Source organism: Octopus bimaculoides, chromosome 1 (genome assembly GCF_046866305.1).
Source record: "Octopus bimaculoides isolate indiv1 chromosome 1, ASM4686630v1, whole genome shotgun sequence".
In the NCBI taxonomy this organism is placed as follows: Eukaryota; Metazoa; Mollusca; class Cephalopoda; order Octopoda; family Octopodidae; genus Octopus; species Octopus bimaculoides.
In genome coordinates, this window is record NC_142928.1 from 41,866 (window position 1) to 60,819 (window position 18,954).

An 18,954-nucleotide genomic window follows, 5' to 3' on the forward strand; every position below is an offset into this window, starting at 1 on the left:
TACCCGCAATTTACTCTTTTACTCTTTTATTTGTTTCAGTCACTTGACTGCGGCCATGCTGGAGCACCGCCTTTAGTCGAGCAAATCGACTCCAGAACTTATTCTTTGCAAGTCAGGTACTTATTCTATTGGTTCCTTTTGCCGAACCGCTATGGGGACGTAAACACACCATCGGTTGTCAAGCGATGTTGGGGGGACAAACACACACACACAAACATATACACACACATACATACACACATACATACATACATATATATATATATATATTTATATATATATATATATATATATACATATATATATATATATATATATATATATATATATAAATATATATATATATATATATATATATATATATATATAAAAAGGGCTTCTTTTCAGTCTCCGTCTACCAAATCCACTCACAAGGCTTTGGTCGGCCCGAGGCTATAGTAGAAGACACTTGCCCAAGGTGACACGCAGTGGGACTGAACCCGGAACCATGTGGCTGGTAAGCAAGCTACTTACCACACAGCGAATTGACTGTAAACCAAAATGCAAACAATGGGGACGCAGCGGTGCAGGAGACTTATTGGTCTCCATGATCCTGTTTTCGGGGTCCACGGGCCACGGGTTCGTATCCAGCACCATCTGAACTTTTTGTCGCTTCACTTTCATTCATATTTCATAAATAAAGGGTAAGTCACCCGATGAAGCTAGTGGTGATTCTTGTCGTTAAAACACTTGAAACGGCGTTGCCTACCTGACCCCTAGCATTTATTGCAGTGTAAGGCGGCTTACTGGCAGAGGCGTTAAAACGCCGGGCAAAAGGCTTAGCGGTATTTCGTTCGGCTTGATGTTCTGAATTCAAATTCTGCCGAGGTCGACTTTGCCTTTCATCTTTTCGTGGTCGATAAAATAAGTACCAGTTGAGCACTGGGGTCGATGTAATCAACTTACCCTTCTCCCGAAACTGCTGGCCTTGTGCTAAAAACTTGATACCAATATCTGTTCACTGACAGATTAACCAGTGTTAAAACTATATCGGTTTGTCTGATTTGTCGTTCTGGCATCCGGAATTTGGCTACCTGTCGCTGATGATCCGCGATATGGAGAAATCCCGTGATACAACAGTGCCATGTGCCGGTGCTACCGAAATATCGTCTGCCCATATTATATCTGTTTCTAAGCATTTGTCATCTACACGGATAATTTCTTGGGACGTTTACCGCAGTCTACGGCGTTATAAACAATATTCCAAGTTAGGTTGGACGCACTAATTAATATTTGCTGCAAAGCCTTCTTCTATCGTTAACAACTAATATTAGAATAAGCAGGAGGCTATCAGAAAATGATAAGTACAGAGGTCGATTTGTTCGGCTAAAACGTCTTCAAGGCGGTGCGACAGCGTTGCCGCGTTCTATTGACAAAAGCAAGTAAAAAGTAAAAAATAAAAGATGAGCTGTAGATCATGTATAATACTATGACGGATTGATAATTATAATAAACCGATCATAGAACATTACATTCTATCACAAATGATGTGTTCCATAGAGTAAAACAGATGGACATGAGAAAGAGTTGGATTTAAGAGCTTTCGATTTTAGTGTTCATTGTAAAAGCCTTCGATTTCATCAGTTGGCTCGTTGGTCTAGGGGTATGATTTTCGCTTAGGGTGCGAGAGGTCCCGGGTTCGAATCCCGGACGAGCCCAATTTACGTTTTCCTTTGTTTTTTTTTTGTAATGGCTTGAATTACTCTCTTATTCTTTTACATTCTTCTCCTTTTAACTTGTTTCAGTCATTTTGACTCTGGTCATGCTGGAGCAACGCCTTTTAGTCGAAGAAATCGACCCACTGGAATTATTCTTTGCAAACCCGGTACTTATTCTATCGGCGTCTTTTGCCGAACTGCTAGGTTAAGGGGACGTAAATACACCAACATCCATTGTGAAGCGGTGATGGTAATGATGGTGGGGGACAAACACAGATACAAACCCACAAATATATACATACATACGTGTAAATATATATATATATATATATATATATATATATATATATATATATATATATATATATATATATATATATATATATATATATATATATATATACATATATACGACGGGCTTCTTTCAGTTTCCAAGCAAATCCACTCCCAAGGCTTAGTCGGCCTGAGGCTATAGTAGAAGACACTTGCCCAAGGTGCCACGCAGTGGGACTGAACCCGGAACCATGTGGTTGGGAAACAAGCTTCTTACCACAAAGCCACGCCAGCGCCTATTCATGTTAAAAACTCCCGTCCGTTTCTCGATCCTTGTCGAATTTACGTCGAATTTATTTTTCGTCCTTTAATTGCTTTAGCTACTGGACTGCGATCATGCTGGAGCACTGAAGGGTGTAGTCGAATGAATCCACAATACCTATTTTTTGTGTCTGATATTTATTTTATGGGGTTTCTTTCACCGAACCGCTATATCACGGCGACATAAACAAACCAACAACAGCTGCCAAGCGATAGAATGTTGGCGCCAAAGGCAAATACATACATACACCAACACATATGCGTGTACACTCTCTCACTAACACATATACACACACATAAACAGAGATAGAGAGAGAAAGAGCGAAAGACAGAAAGAGAAGTTCAACAGCCACACATCAAGCTATTGTAGAAGATCTTTGTTTAAGTACCACTCCATGAGACTGAACTCGCCACTACATAGTTACAATTACTAGATAATTTTCAGCGAGAATTGTTAATTGGCTCGTTGGTCTAGGGGTATGATTTTCGCTTAGGGTGCGAGAGGTCCCGGGTTCGAATCCCGGACGAACCCATTAATTTTCTGCTTTATTTTTATCATTACACTTCTGATACTATATTATTTAAAACGTTTTTTTCTTTATTTCCTCAACCCAATTTTAAATTCTGTAGATTTTTATGAGTTACATTCAGCTTGAAACTTTTTCGCAAAGATTTTTTAACATAAGCACAGGCGTGGATGTTGGGAAGAAGCTCCCCAATTACTTCTGCTCATGATCAGAGATGCACATATCGCCAGCCACCAAGGGACATGCTCAACTGGTTAACGTCAAACAACTGACAAGCAAATTTGTGGTATTAAGCAGAATATTTGCTGTAGCCCATCTTTTATACCAAGACAAAACAATGTACGTGATAACACTTCCAATCAATTAAGATCAGAAGCCACGAGAACCACTGCCTGGTACTGCATCCGGGCATTTATTATTATTATTATTATTATTCAGTAGTTTTATTTTTATAACGTGCTTTCACTTCACTACCGAGCGCAGCTCTGTGCGCCTTGGGTATGTGCTGTGGTTTGCTGTGGTGCTCTTATGTTTACTGTATTGAAAGTGTTTTGCGTAGGATGTGTGCAGTACCCAGTAGTGCAATTTTCTGTATGTTATATATATTTGTAAGTCCTGCTATTTTTGTTATGTATTTGTCTGAATATTTTTTTATTATACCTAAGGCACCTACTATGAAAGAAATTGTTTCTGTTTTTAGATTCCACATTCGAGTTATCTCTATTTCCAGGTCTTTGTATTTTGAAAGTTTTTCCATTTCTTTTAGAGAAACATTGTCATCTGCTGGTATTGATACATCAATTAGAAAGCATTTTTTTCTTCATGATCTTTGACAACTATATCTGGTCTTTTTATTATTATTATTATTATTATTATTATTATTATTATTATTATTATTATTATTATTATTATTATTATTTGTCAGAGTTATTTCATCACATATTCTGTAAACCTCTTCTATGACTTCCTGTTCTTTGTTTCTCCTCTCCCCTCTGGTTTTGCCCTGTCCATTCCATCTTCAGACTGAATAGGTAGGCCGAGATCATCCCCAAATAATAACAATATCTATTTTTATTGTTCTTCCATTTGTTAAACTTTAAATGTGGAAACACATTCCATGATGGACAAGAAAGTTTATGATTCCTACAGAAGGCTTTTGATTTCAGACCGGTTATGTAAGCTGAACATTCACACAGAAAAGAAAATAGAAAAACAAAAAACACGATATGAACATTATTTAATGCAACTTGCAAGTTTTTTTGCAAAGAATTTTGCATAGTAAATTGAACGAGCTTGTGTTTTTGATATTTCGCATGTTTCGAGGGAAGCGATCTGGCGGAATCGTTATCATGCCGGACAAAGTGCTTAGCAACATTTTGCCCGTCTTTACGTTCTGAGGTGAAATTTTTTCACCCTTTCGGGGGTGAAATTTTTTCACCCTTTCGGGGCTGAAATAAGTAGGGGTTGAACGCAGGAGTCGATGTAATCTAACCCTTTCGCTCAGAACGTCGAACCTTGTGCCTATAGGATATTTCCGATGTTTCAGAATATCTCCGGTTATTATTGAATAAAATAATTAACCGGTACTCATCTGTGACTTGAAACTGAGACCTCTCGCATCGGAGAAGAGAACCACACCTCTGAACCAGTGGTTCTTAACCGGAGTCCATATAACAGTTTTGTGGGTCCACATATGCAAAATAATAAATTGGGTCCACAATATTATTTTACTGGCCCATGGAAAGATTTTGCTTTGGATGCATTCATTACAAGGAACCGCCATGTTTCTCTCTCTAATTTGTCACATAGTTCAACCGACATAGTTCCGCCAAACTGAATATGCGATCAGCAAAATAATAATTTTGAAAGCAGTATCTGTAAAATTAACTTTCAAACATCTAATGGCTATGAGAATGGTGGCCCACCTGAAAAAGTACCCGAAGGGGACCATAGATAAAAAAAAAAGTGGTTGAGAGTCACTGCTCTAGACAAGTGTCTTCTACTCTAGCCTCCGGCCGACCAAGTTCTTGTTTTTTGGGGAATCTGATGGAAGCCCGCCGTAATACATACATACATACATAGATACATATATATATATATATATATATATATATATATATATATATATATATATATATATATATATATATATATATATATATATATATATATATATATATATATATATATATATATATATATATATATATATATATATATATATATATATATATATTATATATATATATATATATATATATATATATATATATATATATATATATATATACTATTCTTTTACTAGATTCAGTCATTTCACTGTGGCCATGCTGGATATATATATATCTGTGTGTGTGTGTCTTATTTCTGTGTTTGTCGTCCTCAACAGCTTGGCAGCCGGTGTTGGTGTTTTTATGTCACCGTAACTTAGCGGTTGATCAATAGCAAAAACGACAAAATACGCAACTGGCTTCCAAAAAAGAAATAAGTACTTGGGTTGATTCGCTTGACTAAAATTGTTCAAGATGCTGCCCCAGCATGGCCGCACTCTAATGACTGCAACAAGCAAAAATGCAAAGGTATGTAGTGAAATAGATACACATGCGTGCAAGTTGAGGTTCAGAGTTTACTACTTCCCGTATATTTTCGGATTCACTTATTAATATTTGCTTTTTAAGAAGAAATATGATAATTTAGACTACCGCCAGCAAGCGAGGCTCGTTGGTCTAGGGGTATGATTCTCGCTTTGGGTGCGAGAGGTCCCGAGTTCGAATCCCGGACGAGCCCTGTCATTTTTAAATAAATAAAATAAAATAACTGTTACTCTATATTTGCTACAAAATATTTTGGCACAGAAATAAATCTAAAATGCGGAACGAAAACTCTAAGCAGTGATGTGCGCAGTTCGAAACTCACAGCGTTTCCCTTTCCGGTTTCTGGCGCTGAAGAGGAGAAAACCCCCGAGAAGTGCATCCCTTCATCAGCCTGCTTAGTGAATACTCCAAACTTACGTAGTTTGTTTACACCTAACTGTCTACAGAGGGAAATTTTTCCACTGATAAATACAGTGAATATTTTTCTTTCGGGTTTGAATATTCCCCAAGCATTTTATTTTAGCATCCACGAAGGATGAAAGAAGTTCGATCTCACGGGATCAATAAAATAAGCGCCATTTAAACACTGGCATCGATGTAATCGACTTGCCCTTCTCCCCAAAATTCAAGGCCCTGTGCTTATAGTAGGAAGAAAATAAAAATGGTTTCACAAATTTCTTCAATTTCATTGAATCGATAAAATGATTCTCTGTTTAACCCTTGAAGCGGTGATTCTACTTGGCGTGAAATAGAGACATACGTGTGAAAGAAAAGTTTCAGAGTTTAATATTTTTTATATATGTTCAATTCTTGCTTTCACAGTTGGCTCGTTGGTCTAGAGGTATGATTTTCGCTTCGGGTGCGAGAGGTCCCGGACGAGCCCCTTAATTTTTATGATGTTACACTTTTTAAAACACCGTTTGAAATATCTGTAACTCAATTCTAAATTCGAGATAGTTTGATGTGTTGAATTCAACTTGCAAGGAAGGTTTTATTGCAAAATTTTTGGCATAGTAAATTGAACGAGTTTGTTGTATCATTTTATTTTGTCGAACCGCTATGTTACAGGAACGTAAACACACCAGCATCGATTGTCAAACGATGTTGGGAGGGACAAATACAGACACACAAACATATACACACACACATACATGTATATAAATATATATATATATATATATATATATATATATATATACGACGGGCTTATTTCAGTTTCCGTCTACCAAATCCACTCACAAGGTTTTGGTCGGCCCAAACCTAAAGTAGAAGACACTTGTCCAAGGTGCCACGCAGTGGGACTGAACCCGAAATCAGTTGGTAAGCAAGCTACTTACCGCACAGCCACTCATACGTGTGTATGTATGTATGTATGTATGTATGTATGTATGTATGTATGTATTTGTGTTTGTCACCCTACCATTGAGGGTTTCAACTCCTAAACCGCGTGGAGCGTTGTGTTCCTGAGTAAATCACTTCAACTCATTTTGTACTGTGATCACTTCGACACCTGACGTGTGGTACACTGTGCACCTGTTTAGGTAACGTTGATTTGAGGGGAGGAGCGAGCCAATGTACAGCACATACATTTGATCATTAGAAACAAATCATTTGCATAGGTCGTTCGGCAAAATAGCTGAACACACTTCAACTGGTTAACGTCAAACAACTGACAAGCAAATCTGTGGTATTAAGCAGAATATTTGCTGTAGCCCATCTTTTATACCAAGACAAAACAATGTACGTGATAACACTTCCAATCAATTAAGATCAGAAGCCACGAGAACCACTGCCTGGTACTGCATCCGGGCATTTATTATTATTATTATTATTATTATTATTATTATTATTATTATTATTATTCAGTAGTTTTATTTTTATAACGTGCTTTCACTTCACTACCGAGCGCAGCTCTGTGCGCCTTGGGTATGTGCTGTGGTTTGCTGTGGTGCTCTTATGTTTACTGTATTGAAAGTGTTTTGTGTAGAATGTGTGCAGTACCCAGTAGTGCAATTTTCTGTATGTTATATATATTTGTAAGTCCTGTTGTTTTTGTTATGTATTTGTCTGAATATTTTTTTTATTATACCTAAGGCACCTACTATGATAGGAATTGTTTCTGTTTTTAGATTCCACATTCGAGTTATCTCTATTTCCAGGTCTTTGTATTTTGAAAGTTTTCCCATTTCTTTTAGAGAAACGTTGTCATCTGCTGGTATTGATACATCAATTAGAAAGCATTTTTTTCTTCATGATCTTTGACAACTATATCTGGTCTTTTTATTATTATTATTATTATTATTATTATTATTATTATTTGTCAGAGTTATTTCATCACACATTCTGTAAACCTCTTCTATGACTTCCTGTTCTTTGTTTCTCCTCTCCCCTCTGGTTTTGCCCTGTCCATTCCATCTTCAGACTGAATAGGTAGGCCGAGATCATCCCCAAATAATAACAATATCTATTTTTATTGTTCTTCCATTTGTTAAACTTTAAATGTGGAAACACATTCCATGATGGACAAGAAAGTTTATGATTCCTACAGAAGGCTTTTGATTTCAGACCGGTTATGTAAGCTGAACATTCACACAGAAAAGAAAATAGAAAAACAAAAGACACGATATGAACATTATTTAATGCAACTTTCAAGTTTTTTTGCAAAGAATTTGGCATAGTAAATTGAACGAGTTTGTGTTTTTGATATTTCGCATGTTTCGAGGGAAGCGAGCTGGCAGAATCGTTATCATGCCGGACAAAGTGCTTAGCAAAATTTTGCCCGTCTTTACGTTCTGAGGTGAAATTTTTTCACCCTTTCGGGGCTGAAATAAGTGGGGGTTGAACGCAGGAGTCGATGTAATCTAACCCTTTCGCTCAGAACGTCGAACCTTGTGCCTATAGGATATTTCCGATGTTTCAGAATATCTCCGGTTATTATTGAATAAAATAATTAACCGGTACTCATCTGTGACTTGAACCTGAGACCTCTCGCATCGGAGAAGAGAACCACACCTCTGAACCAGTGGTTCTTAACCGGAGTCCATATAACAGTTTTGTGGGTCCACATATGCAAAATAATAAATTGGGTCCACAATATTATTTTACTGGCCCATGGAAAGATTTTGCTTTGGATGCATTCATTACAAGGATCCGCCATGTTTCTCTCTCTAATTTTTCACATACGTTTTCAAACTCGGAACTTAGAAAACTGATAAGGAGGATACAGGAGGCGGTCGAATAAGCCAGCTTCTATATATGGCTGAAGCGGGAAGACCGAATATGGCTTGAAAGTCATAACAAGTCTAGGTGAGACAGGCTGACACTGAAGTGGCTTCGCGCCCTCCATTGTCACTTAAAGTTCAGACTGAGTCATGTGACAACTTGCTGGAGCTACTTGCTGGAGCCTAGCAGCGGGATTTAGACAGTGTCATGTGACAACTTGCTGGTGCTGCCTGCTGGAGCCTAGCAGCAGATATAAAAAGGGGAACTTGACACGACGATCAGTCGGACGCTGACACTTGTTGATGCTGCATCGAAGAGGCCAGGGAATAGAAGAAAGAAGACATGCACCCAACACCAGAGCTGAAGACACCTCCGAAAGGAGGGGCCCCGCCACGTCAAAACGGTAGAGGAGTAGGGGCCGAAACCGGACGTGGTTCCTCCTGATGATGTCTTCAGCTAACTGGATCCTATAAAGGAGCTGTTGTGGTAGCAGACCACGAAACATGGTTGAAATTCCTCAGGAACCGACATAGTTCCGCCAAACTGAATATGCGATCAGCAAAATATTAATTTTGAAAGCAGTATCTGTAAAATTAACTTTCAAACATCTCATGGCTATGGGAATGGTGGCCCACCTGAAAAAGTACCCGAAGGGGACCATAGATAAAAAAAAAAAGTGGTTGAGAGTCACTGCTCTAGACAAGTGTCTTCTACTCTAGCCTCCGGCCGACCAAGTTCTTGTTTTTTGGGGAATCTGATGGAAGCCCGCCGTAATACATACATACATACATACATACATATATATATATATATATATATATATATATATATATATATATATATATATATATATATACTATTCTTTTACTAGTTTCAGTCATTTCACTGTGGCCATGCTGGATATATATATCTGTGTGTGTGTGTGTCTTATTTCTGTGTTTGTCGTCCTCAACAGCTTGGCAGCCGGTGTTGGTGTTTTTATGTCACCGTAACTTAGCGGTTGATCAATAGCAAAAACGACAAAATACGCAACTGGCTTCCAAAAAAGAAATAAGTACTTGGGTTGATTCGCTTGACTAAAATTGTTCAAGATGCTGCCCCAGCATGGCCGCACTCTAATGACTGCAACAAGCAAAAATGCAAAGGTATGTAGTGAAATAGATACACATGCGTGCAAGTTGAGGTTCAGAGTTTACTACTTCCCGTATATTTTCGGATTCACTTATTAATATTTGCTTTTTAAGAAGAAATATGATAATTTAGACTACCGCGAGCAGGCGAGGCTCGTTGGTCTAGGGGTATGATTCTCGCTTTGGGTGCGAGAGGTCCCGGGTTCGAATCCCGGACGAGCCCTGTCATTTTTAAATAAATAAAATAAAATAACTGTTACTCTATATTTTCTACAAAATATTTTGGCACAGAAATAAATCTAAAATGCGGAACGAAAACTCTAAGCAGTGATGTGCGCAGTTCGAAACTCACAGCGTTTCCCTTTCCGGTTTCTGGGGCTGAAGAGGAGAAAACCCCCGAGAAGTGCATCCCTTCATCAGCCTGCTTAGTGAATACTCCAAACTTACGTAGTTTGTTTACACCTAACTGTCTACAGAAGGAAATTTTTCCACTGATAAATACAGTGAATATTTTTCTTTCGGGTTTGAATATTCCCCAAGCATTTTATTTTAGCATCCACGAAGGATGAAAGAAGTTCGATCTCACGGGATCAATAAAATAAGCGCCATTTAAACACTGGCATCGATGTAATCGACTTGCCCTTCTCCCCAAAATTCAAGACCCTGTGCTTATAGTAGGAAGAAAATAAAAATGGTTTCACAAATTTCTTCAATTTCATTGAATCGATAAAATGATTCTCTGTTTAACCCTTGATGCGGTGATTCTACTTGGCGTGAAATAGAGACATACGTGTGAAAGAAAAGTTTCAGAGTTTACTATTTCTTATATATGTTCAATTGTTGTTTTCACAGTTGGCTCGTTGGTCTAGAGGTATGATTTTCGCTTCGGGTGCGAGAGGTCTCGGGTTCGAATCCCGGACGAGCCCCTTAATTTTTATGATATTACACTTTTTAAAACACCGTTTGAAATATCTGTAACTCAATTCTAAATTCGAGATAGTTTGATGTGTTGAATTCAACTTGCAAGGAAGGTTTTATTGCAAAATTTTTGGCATAGTAAATTGAACGAGTTTGTTGTATCATTTTATTTTGTCGAACCGCTATGTTACAGAAACGTAAACACACCAGCATCGATTGTCAAACGATGTTGGGAGGGACAAATACAGACACACAAACATATACACACACACATACATGTATATATATATATATATATATAAAATATATAGCTTTAGGGAAAATAACCAATTTTCAAGAACTCATCGATGAAAATCCACTATCACATATAGAAAAATTAATAATTAAAAGCACAATAAATGAGTATAATATAAAGTAATGTAAATATCATAAGATAAATATAATAAAAAGTACACGTGTTGGGGTATCTATCTATCTATATATATATATATATATATATATATATATGTGTGTGTGTGTGTGTAAGTATATTTATATGTATGTATGTATTAGGGTGTGTGTTGGGGTATCTATTTAATTATTCTAGTAGCTATATTTTGTTTTTATTGGTAGGTTAATATTTTAGTAAGTTTAAGGTTTTATATTACAATGACACTACGATTTTGATTAGACTAAATCAATAGTAGTATTTTAGTTTATTTCATAATATTATTTAATTTACGACTATTAGTATTATTATTTATTTATTATATATTAGATTTTAATATTTATTAATATGTTTTATAAGATAACTATAGTTTTTTGTTTTTTTTATGTTGTTAGTTATATAAATTTTAAATTTTTCATTCATTTATTTAAGTATTATTATTTCATTCATGCTTTCGTATTCTATTCTCTATTTTAACGTAGTATTTTCGCGCGAACTCTTGCTTAAAACGCTATAGCTATTAGATAACGTCTTAGTTTTCAGTTTGAATTACGGAAAAATTTGGATAAGTACTGTTTTCACTTTGCTAAAGATTTTCTACTATTTGAAAATAATATGTATTCTTGTTTTTATACTATTCATTTGGTTCTTTATAGATTATTTTTAATAGATAACTTATTTAACACTAAATTATTTAGAAGTTATAGTTTCATTTCAACATAACATTAGAACTTCGATTTGAATAGTGTTGATATATTTTCGATTATTTTTGATTAATAATATTTGATTAATTATTAATCTTTATAGTTTATAATATCGTTAAAGTTTTTTAAAATCAAAACTTTGTATATATATATAAAGTTTATTCTTTTATTCTTAATAATTTTTTCTTTCCTAATTTTTTCATTCATAATTTTTCCATTCATAATTTTTTCATTCATATTTTTTATTATTACGTTTGTAGAAATAAATAATCTTGTATTTTTCTATTATTCAATTGATCTTTAATTATAATTAAATAAACGTCTTTAGCTTTAAATATTATAGCTTTAACTATTACACCGGTTAAATATGTACTAATTTTATCTTCATTATTATTTTAAACTTAAACTTCGTTCAACTTGTATTTAAAACAATGATAATTTAAAACAATGATAATTTATGTAAGATGTTTTTTGTATATAATATACATGTTATTATAATGGATGAAGGGATGATTATTGAATGGTTATTATTTTGATATTATGATTTTTTAAAATAATTTTTCTATCTTTATATAATAAGTATTTCATATTAATTCATTTGGTACTTATTGTTGGTTGAGATATATATCTAATTATAGTTCTACTTACAATCTGACGAGTAGCTATATTTTTGAATAGAATTTATTTTCGATAATTTCAATTGATTTTAATCGATTTAAATTTCTTTTCTATTTGAAAATTAGTTATGAAACACGTGTAATCTTTCTATTATATTTATCTCATGATATTTACTTTACTTTATATTATACTCATTTATTGTGCTTTTAATTATTAATTTTTCTATATGTGATAGTGGATTTTCATCGATGAGTTCTTGAAAATTGGTTATTTTCCCTAAAACTATATATTTTATATATACTTTATCTATAAGGTTCAATTTAATATTAATTTTTATAAATTGATTTTAATTGAGTTTTTTACCTGTAATTTTGGATTTTGTCCCTAATATTATTATATATATATATATATATATATATATATATATATATATATATATATACACGACGGGCTTATTTCAGTTTCCGTCTACCAAATCCACTCACAAAGTTTTGGTCGGCCCAAACCTAAAGTAGAAGACACTTGTACAAGGTGCCACGCAGTGGGACTGAACCCGAAATCAGTTGGTAAGCAAGCTACTTACCGCACAGCCACTCATACGTGTGTATGTATGTATGTATGTATGTATGTATGTATGTATGTGTGTTTGTCACCCTACCATTGAGGGTTTCAACTCCTAAACCGCGTGGAGCGTTGTGTTCCTGAGTAAATCACTTCAACTCATTTTGTACTGTGATCACTTCGACACCTGACGTGTGGTACACTGTGCACCTGTTTAGGTAACGTTGATTTGAGGGGAGGAGCGAGCCAATGTACAGCACATACATTTGATCATTAGAAACAAATCATTTGCATAGGTCGTTCGGCAAAATAGCTGAACACACTTCCGTCGTCTTATATATATTTACCCGCAATTTACTCTTTTACTCTTTTATTTGTTTCAGTCACTTGACTGCGGCCATGCTGGAGCACCGCCTTTAGTCGAGCAAATCGACTCCAGGACTTATTCTTTGCAAGTCAGGTACTTATTCTATTGGTTCCTTTTGCCGAACCGCTAATGTAAGGGGACGTAAACATACCATCGGTTGTCAAGCGATGTTGGGGGGACAAACACACACACACAAACATATACACACACATACATACATACATACATACATATATATATATATATATATATATATATATATATATATATATATATATATATATATATATATATATACGACGGGCTTCTTTTCAGTCTCCGTCTACCAAATCCACTCACAAGGCTTTGGTCGGCCTGAGGCTATAGTAGAAGACACTTGCCCAAGGTGTCACGCAGTGGGACTGAACCCGGAACCATGTGGCTGGTAAGCAAGCTACTTACCACACAACGAATTGACTGTAAAACAAAATGCAAACAATGGGGACGCAGAGGTGCGGGAGACTTATTGGTCTTCATGATCCTGTTTTCGGGGTCCACGGGCCACGGGTTCGTATCCAGCACCATCTGAACTTTTTGTCGCTTCACTTTCATTCATATTTCATAAATAAAGGGTAAGTCACCCGAGAAAGCTAGTGGTGATTCTTGTCGTTAAAACACTTGAAACGGCGTTGCCTACCTGACCCCTAGCATTTATTGCAGTGTAAGGCGGCTTACTGGCAGAGGCGTTAAAACGCCGGGCAAAAGGCTTAGCGGTATTTCGTTCGGCTTGATGTTCTGAATTCAAATTCTGCCGAGGTCGACTTTGCCTTTCATCTTTTCGTGGTCGATAAAATAAGTACCAGTTGAGCACTGGGGTCGATGTAATCAACTTACCCTTGTGCTAAAAACTTGATACCAATATCTGTTCACTGACAGATTAACCAGTGTTAAAACTATATCGGTTTGTCTGATTTGTCGTTCTGGCATCCGGAATTTGGCTACCTGTCGCTGATGATCCGCGATATGGAGAAATCCCGTGATACAACAGTGCCATGTGCCGGTGCTACCGAAATATCGTCTGCCCATATTATATCTGTTTCTAAGCATTTGTCATCTACACGGATAATTTCTTGGGACGTTTACCGCAGTCTACGGCGTTATAAACAATATTCCAAGTTAGGTTGGACGCACTAATTAATATTTGCTGCAAAGCCTTCTTCTATCGTTAACAACTAATATTAGAATAAGCAGGAGGCTATCAGAAAATGATAAGTACAGAGGTCGATTTGTTCGGCTAAAACGTCTTCAAGGCGGTGCGTCAGCGTGGCCGCGTTCTATTGACAAAAGCAAGTAAAAAGTAAAAAATAAAAGATGAGCTGTAGATCATGTATAATACTATGACGGATTGATAATTATAATAAACCGATCATAGAACATTACATTCTATCACAAATGATGTGTTCCATAGAGTAAAACAGATGGACATGAGAAAGAGTTGGATTTAAGAGCTTTCGATTTTAGTGTTCATTGTAAAAGCCTTCGATTTCATCAGTTGGCTCGTTGGTCTAGGGGTATGATTTTCGCTTAGGGTGCGAGAGGTCCCGGGTTCGAATCCCGGACGAGCCCAATTTTCGTTTTCTTTTGTTTTGTTTTTTTGTAATGGCTTGAATTACTCTCTTAGTCTTTTACATTCTTCTTCTCCTTTTAACTTGTTTCAGTCATTTTGACTCTGGTCATGCTGGAGCAACGCCTTTTAGTCGAAGAAATCGACCCACTGGAATTATTCTTTGCAAACCCGGTACTTATTCTATCGGCGTCTTTTGCCGAACTGCTAGGTTAAGGGGACGTAAATACACCAACATCCATTGTGAAGCGGTGATGGTAGTGATGGTGGGGGACAAACACAGATACAAACCCACAAATATATACATACATACGTGTATATATATATATATATATATATATATATATATATATATATATATATATATATATATATATATATATACATATATACGACGGGCTTCTTTCAGTTTCCAAGCAAATCCACTCCCAAGGCTTAGTCGGCCTGAGGCTATAGTAGAAGACACTTGCCCAAGGTGCTACGCAGTGGGACTGAACCCGGGACCATGTGGTTGGAAAACAAGCTTCTTAACACAAAGCCACGCCAGCGCCTATTCATGTTAAAAACTCCCGTCCGTTTCTCGATCCTTGTCGAATTTACGTCGAATTTATTTTTCGTCCTTTAATTGCTTTAGCCACTGGACTGCGATCATGCTGGAGCACTGAAGGGTGTAGTCGAATGAATCCACAATACCTATTTTTTGTGTCTGATATTTATTTTATGGGGTTTCTATCACCGAACCGCTATATCACGGCGACATAAACAAACCAACAACAGCTGCCAAGCGATAGAATGTTGGCGCCAAAGGCAAATACATACATACACCAACACATATGCGCGTACACTCTCTCACTAACACATATACACACACATAAACAGAGATATAGAGAGAAAGAGCGAAAGACAGAAAGAGAAGTTCAACAGCCACACATCAAGCTATTGTAGAAGATTCTTGTTTAAGTACAACTCCATGAGACTGAACTCGCCACTACATACTTACAATTACTAGATAATTTTCAGCGGGAATTGTCAGTTGGCTCGTTGGTCTAGGGGTATGATTTTCGCTTAGGGTGCGAGAGGTCCCGGGTTCGAATCCCGGACGAGCCCATTATTTTTCTGCTTTTTTTTTTATATTTACACTTCTGATACTATATTATTTAAAACGTTTTTTTCTTTATTTCCTCAACCCAATTTTAAATTCTGTAGATTTTTATGAGTTACTTTCAGCTTGAAACTTTTTCGCAAAGATTTATTAACATAAGCACAGGCGTGGATGTTGGGAAGAAGCTCCCCAACTACTTCTGCTCATGATCAGAGATGCACATATCGCCAGCCACCAAGGGACATGCTCAACTGGTTAACGTCAAACAACTGACAAGCAAATCTGTGGTATTAAGCAGAATATTTGCTGTAGCCTATCTTTTATACCAAGACAAAACAATGTACGTGATAACACTTCCAATCAATTAAGATCAGAAGCCACGAGAACCACTGCCTGGTACTGCATCCGGGCATTTATTATTATTATTATTATTATTATTATTATTATTATTATTATTATTATTATTATTATTTGTCAGAGTTATTTCATCACATATTCTGTAAACCTCTTCTATGACTTCCTGTTCTTTGTTTCTCCTCTCCCCTCTGGTTTTGCCCTGTCCATTCCATCTTCAGACTGAATAGGTAGGCCGAGATCATCCCCAAATAATAACAATATCTATTTTTATTGCTCTTCCATTTGTTAAACTTTAAATGTGGAAACACATTCCATGATGGACAAGAAAGTTTATGATTCCTACAGAAGGCTTTTGATTACAGACCGGTTATGTAAACTGAACATTCACACAGAAAAGAAAATAGAAAAACAAAAAACACGATATGAACATTATTTAATGCAACTTGCAAGTTTTTTTGCAAAGAATTTGGCATAGTAAATTGAACGAGTTTGTGTTTTTGATATTTCGCATGTTTCGAGGGAAGCGAGCTGGCAGAATCGTTATCATGCCGGACAAAGTGCTTAGCAACATTTTGCCCGTCTTTACGTTCTGGGGTGAAATTTTTTCACCCTTTCGGGGCTGAAATAAGTAGGGGTTGAACGCAGGAGTCGATGTAATCTAACCCTTTCGCTCAGAACGTCGAACCTTGTGCCTATAGGATATTTCCGATGTTTCAGAATATCTCCGGTTATTATTGAATAAAATAATTAACCGGTAATCATCTGTGAATTGAACCTGAGACCTCTCGCATCGGAGAAGAGAACCACACCTCTGAACCAGTGGTTCTTAACCGGAGTCCATATAACAGTTTTGTGGGTCCACATATGCAAAATAATAAATTGGGTCCACAATATTATTTTACTGGCCCATGGAAAGATTTTGCTTTGGATGCATTCATTACAAGGAACCGCCATGTTTCTCTCTCTAATTTTTCACATACGTTTTCAAACTCGGAACTTAGAAAACTGATAAGGAGGATACAGGAGGCGGTCGAAAAAGCCAGCTTCTATATATGGCTGAAGCGGGAAGACCGAATATGGCTTGAAAGTCATAACATGTCTAGGTGAGACAGGCTGACACTGAAGTGGCTTCGCGCCCTCCATTGTCAGTTAAAGTTCAGACAGTGTCATGTGACAACTTGCTGGAGCTACTTGCTGGAGCCTAGCAGCGGGAAGTTTAGACAGTGTCATGTGACAATATGCTGGTGCTGCCTACTGGACCCTAGCAGCGGGAAATTTAGATAGTGTCAAGTGACAACGAGCTGGGGCTGCCTGCTGGAGCCTAGCAGCAGATATAAAAAGGGGAACTTGACACGACGATCAGTCGGACGCTGACACTTGTTGATGCTGCATCGAAGAGGCCAGGGAATAGAAGAAAGAAGACGCACCCAACACCAGAGCTGAAGACACCTCCGAAAGGAGGGGCCCCGCCACGTCAAAACGGTAGAGGAGTAGGGGCCGAAACCGGACGTGGTTCCTCCTGATGATGTCTTCAGCTAACTGGATCCTATAAAGGAGCTGTTGTGGTAGCAGACCACGAAACATGGTTGAAATTCCTCAGGAACCGACATAGTTCCGCCAAACTGAATATGCGATCAGCAAAATAATAATTTTGAAAGCAGTATCTGTAAAATTAACTTTCAAACATCTAATGGCTATGGGAATGGTGGCCCACCTGAAAAAGTACCCGAAGGGGACCATAGATAAAAAAAAAAGTGGTTGAGAGTCACTGCTCTAGACAAGTGTCTTCTACTCTAGCCTCCGGCCGACCAAGTTCTTGTTTTTTGGGGAATCTGATGGAAGCCCGCCGTAATACATACATACATACATACATACATACATACATATATATATATATATATATATATATATATATATATATATATATATACTATTATTTTACTAGTTTCAATCATTTCACTGTGGCCATGCTGGATATATATATCTGTGTGTGTGTGTGTCTTATTTCTGTGTTTGTCGTCCTCAACAGCTTGGCAGCCGGTGTTGGTGTTTTTATGTCACCGTAACTTAGCGGTTGATCAATAGCAAAAACGACAAAATACGCAACTGGCTTCCAAAAAAGAAATAAGTACTTGGGTTGATTCGCTTGACTAAAATTGTTCAAGATGCTGCCCCAGCATGGCCGCACTCTAATGACTGCAACAAGCAAAAATGCAAAGGTATGTAGCGAAATAGATACACATGCGTGCAAGTTGAGGTTCAGAGTTTACTACTTCCCGTATATTTTCGGATTCACTTATTAATATTTGCTTTTTAAGAAGAAATATGATAATTTAGACTACCGCGAGCAAGCGAGGCTCGTTGGTCTAGGGGTATGATTCTCGCTTTGGGTGCGAGACATCCCGGACGAGCCCTGTCATTTTTAAATAAATAAAATAAAATAACTGTTACTCTATATTTGCTACAAAATATTTTGGCACAGAAATAAATCTAAAATGCGGAACGAAAACTCTAAGCAGTGATGTGCGCAGTT

The 18,954-nt window shown here is 36.8% G+C and overlaps 7 non-coding genes across 7 annotated transcripts; all 7 read left to right on the top strand.

Moving 5' to 3' along the window:
• Positions 1-1,625: 1,625 nt before the first annotated feature.
• On the top strand, positions 1,626-1,697 carry Trnap-agg (transfer RNA proline (anticodon AGG)). The gene has a single exon. It is a non-coding gene; the product is annotated as a tRNA-Pro (tRNA).
• Positions 1,698-2,751: 1,054 nt separating this feature from the next.
• Trnap-agg (transfer RNA proline (anticodon AGG)) lies at positions 2,752-2,823 on the top strand. Its single transcript has one exon. It is a non-coding gene; the product is annotated as a tRNA-Pro (tRNA).
• A 2,710-nt stretch (positions 2,824-5,533) lies between these two features.
• Trnap-ugg (transfer RNA proline (anticodon UGG)) lies at positions 5,534-5,605 on the top strand. Its single transcript has one exon. It is a non-coding gene; the product is annotated as a tRNA-Pro (tRNA).
• A 4,310-nt stretch (positions 5,606-9,915) lies between these two features.
• Trnap-ugg (transfer RNA proline (anticodon UGG)) lies at positions 9,916-9,987 on the top strand. The gene has a single exon. It is a non-coding gene; the product is annotated as a tRNA-Pro (tRNA).
• A 631-nt stretch (positions 9,988-10,618) lies between these two features.
• Trnap-cgg (transfer RNA proline (anticodon CGG)) lies at positions 10,619-10,690 on the top strand. Its single transcript has one exon. It is a non-coding gene; the product is annotated as a tRNA-Pro (tRNA).
• Positions 10,691-14,892: 4,202 nt separating this feature from the next.
• On the top strand, positions 14,893-14,964 carry Trnap-agg (transfer RNA proline (anticodon AGG)). Its single transcript has one exon. It is a non-coding gene; the product is annotated as a tRNA-Pro (tRNA).
• A 1,033-nt stretch (positions 14,965-15,997) lies between these two features.
• Positions 15,998-16,069, top strand: Trnap-agg (transfer RNA proline (anticodon AGG)). Its single transcript has one exon. It is a non-coding gene; the product is annotated as a tRNA-Pro (tRNA).
• Positions 16,070-18,954: the final 2,885 nt, after the last annotated feature.